General features: G+C 37.8%; 1 long non-coding RNA gene across 1 annotated transcript in view; it reads left to right on the top strand.

Moving 5' to 3' along the window:
- The first annotated feature begins 415 nt into the window (after positions 1 to 415).
- Positions 416 to 5,178, top strand: part of LOC118766782 — a 19,988-nt gene continuing 15,225 nt past the window's right edge. The window contains exon 1 of the long non-coding RNA XR_005002693.1: positions 416 to 425. This is a non-coding gene — a long non-coding RNA (uncharacterized LOC118766782). The remainder of the gene's footprint in view (positions 426 to 5,178) is intronic.

Genomic DNA, 5,178 nt, shown 5'->3' with positions numbered 1-5,178 from the left:
TAGGTATTTGTAATTATGTCCAACTGGCGTTAGTAAATTTAAAGCAGTTTTTTATTCGGCATTCAATTTCTTCAACAAAACCCAATATGAAAGGATAATGGAATCAACTCAATTTGGCTGACGCTGGATTAAAGATATAACTAGGATATTGATATATCGGTAGAGTGTAGCGTCGCAAATATTTGGCAACCTTTATACTTCCAGAAGAAGTATAAACAGAGACTTTAAAAATACTATCTTGTAGTGTTAAATAACTTTGTCGCTTTGAATAAAAATTAGTCTTGTAATTGAACCACGAAGTTAAAATTTTCAATAATAAAAGAATTTGACACTCCTGTTTTGATAAAGCAATATATCAAAATTGGAATTTATAGGGATTTTCTAGAGAGTATAGACTTCAATAATTGCTTTTATTTTTACTAAAAGTTACATATTCCAAATTAATTAATAAACAGCTTTCTTTATTATAGTATACGAGCTGACCCCGTGACGTCAGAAAATGATGACTAATTGTATTTTGTATATTGTATCACAGATACAAAAAATTCACATACTTCCCTTGTACACGCAGACACATATATATTCACACAGAGTTGAAATGCTGTTTGATTTTTCTTTTCAGTGCTGAATGTTCCCCATCCCACTTCCATTGCACGCGCGCACACACATTCACATGACTCCCTTTTATAGACACATATACTCTGAAGAGTTAAAACGCTGATTGATTTTTTCACCGTAGAACTTCCATCATTCCCACTACCAAGTTTGCCATCATCTCTTCCTTCCTTTTTCTTCTATCACCCCTTCCTTTCTCATTCATATGTCGTGACGGAGAAATACACACGAATATTATTATAGTAGAAGATATGGATGGTAAATCAAATTAACACACTTGTCAATGTTCACATACATTCACATGCTTCCCTTCTGCATTTACACACATATACTCTGTTGAAATGCTGTTTGATTTTTCTCTTCAGCGTTAAACGTTCACCATCCCATTTCGAGCGCTCGAGCGCACACACTCACACACACTCACACACACTCACACACTCACACACACTCACACACACACACAAACACACTCACACACAAACACACTCACACACAAACACACTCACACACAAACACGCTCACACACAAACACACTCACACACACAAACATCTCCCTTTTACATACACATACATTCATTTTTTTCACCCCTTCCTTCGTTATTCATCTATCACCCTTCTCATTCATATGTTGTGACGGAGGAAAACAGAAGATACACGACGCGCTCTTTGCCACTTCCTTTCTCTCATTGCAATTACTTTCTCTCACTCCCTCTCAGTCAGCGCTATTACTCTCACTACTTCTCCTTCAATGAATTACTATTTTCTCTCCCTTCACTTATACTACTCTTTCTCCTACTCCGTCCAGCGTGATTTTGGACAACTATCTCTCTCTCTCTCTCTCTGTCTCTCTCTCTCTCTCTCTCTATATATATATATATATATATATATATATATATATATATGAAAACACAACGCTCATTATTATATTAGGAAATATATATATATATATATATAATTTCAACAATTGAGGGTAAAATTAATTAATTATTAATCAATTTCACCAAGTATTCAGTATGCAAAGGGACCATTTAAGGCGAATTCAAATTATTACATTATATAAAAGGGCTTAGTAAAATAAATTACTTTGCCACATACTGAACTCATTAGAAATAGTAGCTAAAAACTTTTTTAAAACTATTTCTAATACTTAAAGAAAATCTCTCTCATATAGTGTTTGCTCAATTCAACTCACGAAAGTATGGGGGTAAAGACATTAAAAAATCAAATGCAAAGGTTATTTGAGAACGTACGTTTCTAGATTAGTCAACTCGACATTTCTATCATCAGCTCAGAACTCCTTGGTTTGGATTTGAAAACACTGAAAGTGGGAGCATACCCTTTCGGCTTCTTATCGCTTTTGAAGATCTGCTCGAAACTAACAGTGCCAACAAACTCAAAATATGCAAGCGAAGAATTTCTGCTCTCCCCTTTCCACCACGTGGGTTAAAATCAGTAAACACTATGCTTTATATATATATATATATATATATATTATATATATAATATATATATATATATCTGTGGTCATCTGATCCAATTTTAGGAGAGAGTATCGGAGACTACATTATCTAATGCATTATATATTTTTAAGAACATGGGAGAGAGGTGTTCATTTAAAGTAACATTGATTGCTATTTCTAGCACATCGAGCGACTATATAAAGACTCCCTTGTTGACTTGACAGAAATGGAGTTGAAACAAACAGCGGGAAAGATGGTCGTTAACTCCATTGCATGGAAAGCAAGCTGACAGAAGACTATAATCGAAATAAGACAATATAATCAGCTTATCAGCGTTTTGTTATTCCGTAATCTGTTTAAATCTAGATTTCTAGAACGGGAACAGGAAAAAAAAAATGAATAAAATAAATCAATGAAAGCAAATTGTCAGCTTTAAAAGAAGCGACTCGACTCTTAAGTTGGCAAATTTAGTTTCGTAAAAACCTGTTAAGCTTTTTTTCCGCTTGATCTATTCTTATTTCCAGAGTATAAGTTATTATAAAATATCCATTTGCTATTTTTTTTCTTTTTTGTTTTCATTTACTTGCATGGTATCGCAACTTGTAAACAATAGCGTCGGTACTAGCAGGCCGAACCACAAAGCAGTGCTTAACCAGATGCGAGGAATTACGTTTGTAAATCCTTTGTTTCTCCTTTATATCTAATAACCTAAACCGATATGTATCGTTGAGTAGTTATTACTGGTTATGGCATATGACTAGTCAGAATGTTACCGCCGGAAGGCGGCGAGCTGGCAGAAACGTTAGCACGCCGGGGGAAATGCTTAGCGGTATTTCGTCTGCGTTACGTTGTGAGTTCAAATTCCGCCGAGGTCGACTTTGCCTTTCATCCTTTCGGGGTCGATAAATTAAGTACCTGTTACGCACTGGGGTCGATGTAATCGACTTAATACCTATGTCTGTCCTTGTTTGTCTCCTCTGTGTTTAGCCCCTTGTGGGTAATAAAGAAATAGGTATTTCGTCTGCCGTTGCGTTCTCAGTTCAAATTCCGCCGGGGTCGACTTTGCCTTTCATCCTTTCGGGGTCGATAAATTAAGTACCAGTTACGCATTGGGGTCGATATAATCGACTTAATCAGTTTGTCTATCCTTGTTTGTCCTCTCTGTGTTTAGCCCCTTGTGGGTAGTAAAGAAATAGGTATTTTGTCTGCCGTTACGTTCTGAGTTCAAATTCCGCCAGGGTCGACTTTGTCTTTCATCCTTTCGGGGTCGACTTTGCTTTTAATCCTTTCGGGGTCGATAAATTAAGTACCAGCTGCGTACTGGGGTCGATCTAATCGACTGGCCCCTTCCCCCAAAATTTCGGGCCTTGTGCCTAGAGTAGAAAAGAATGATACCGTCAGTTTCGCGTCTACTATTGCAGCTAGTTTCGCGTCTACTATTGCATCAGATATGATGACCTCTTTTACCCTGGAGGAATATATTGCCCCCAGATAGCTCAGTGTTGAGGAAAAGAAATGTAACAAAACATAGTTACTAGAATGGTCTGGCCATATTTGATCGAAAGTAAACGTTGCAGGTTCTGTTTCGCGGAAAGGAGAATTATTCTAAAATATTTATACGATCCGGGTCGTTTTCCGGATCGTATAAGCATTTTAGAATAATTCTCCTTTCCGCGAAACAGAACCTGCAACGTTTACTTTCGATCAGATATGTTCACAGACTGAACATTTACAATGTTCAGTCTGTTTATGTTTTCACTTACTGCTCTTTCTAGGCTCAATCTCTTTCGGTGCTGGCACATCCAACATGTCGTGAAACACCTCCATTGGAGTTTCTTTCCTTTCTTCTGTATGTTTGGGTTTTAAGTGTCGCTTATGTTCCCATCGTTGGTCATTTATTAAATACATCCGGTTTCCCATTCTTTTAGTTACTACACCATCCTGCCAACTCTCTTTACCGTTCTTGTATACTTTGAAATGAACTTTGTCTCCGACATCAAAATGTTTTGTTAATTTTTTTGTATTTTCTCTGTACGTTTTTTCCTTTGGTAACAATTTGTCGAAGATCGATTTAATCCTTTCGAGCGAACATTAGCTCTGCAGGCGACTTGTCTGAACTGGAATTCGGATTGGGCATTATTCTGTACACCTTTAAGAATTTAGTTAGCGCTTCTCCATTTCCTAACTCGTTCCTTGATTATTCTAGCGCTCGCTTGAAAGTACGAATCGTTCTGCTTGCTCATTGGGTGGTAGGGCGGGGTAAACCTGTGTTTGTTTGCATGCATTTTGCAAAATTTCTTGAACTCGTATCCGGTAAATTGTTGCCGATACACGTAGCTCCTCACCGAAGCTTTCATTCTTGACATCCCCTGATGTCCACTATGAAATTCATGTAATATCAGTTTCTGTAGTGCAGTTGGACCTACCACTCTTTCTGCGTACATCGTCGCAGAATGAAAAGTGTTTCTCTTTTGTTTATTTTTCAAGGTTTCTTTCATTTTGATCATGTGTTTGTCCTCCGCTGATTTACTTTTTATACCTTGTACAGTCACTGGCAACTCCGGATTGACATTACACATAGCGTTCTTAATTTCCTTTTCTGATTAAGGCGGCGAGCTGGCAGAAACGTTAGCACACTGGGCGAAATGCTCAGCGGTATTTCGTCTGCCGTTACGTTCTGAGTTCAAATTCCGCCGAGGTCGACTTTACCTTTCATCCTTTCGGGGTCGATAAATTAAGTACCAGTTACGCACTGGGTCGATGTAATCGACTTAATACCTATGTCTGTCCTTGTTTGTCCCCTCTATGTTTAGCCCCTTGTGGGTAATAAAGAAATAGGTATTTCGTCTGCCGTTACGTTCTGAGTTCAAATTCCGTCAAGGTCGACTTTGCCTTTCATCCTTTCGGGTTCGATTAAATAAGTACTAGTTACGCATTGGGGTCGATATAATCGACTTAATCCGTTTGTCTGTCCTTGTTTGTCCTCTCTGTGTTTAGCCCCTTGTGGGTAGTAAAGAAATAGGTATTTCGTCTCTTTATGTTCTGTGTTCAAATTCCGCCGAGATCGACTTTGCCTTTCATCCTTCGGGGTCGATAAATTAAG

This window comes from Octopus sinensis, linkage group LG17 (assembly GCF_006345805.1).
Source record: "Octopus sinensis linkage group LG17, ASM634580v1, whole genome shotgun sequence".
In the NCBI taxonomy this organism is placed as follows: Eukaryota; Metazoa; Mollusca; class Cephalopoda; order Octopoda; family Octopodidae; genus Octopus; species Octopus sinensis.
The sequence above is the reverse complement of the archived record's forward strand: the minus strand, read 5'-3'. Positions and strand labels throughout refer to the sequence as shown.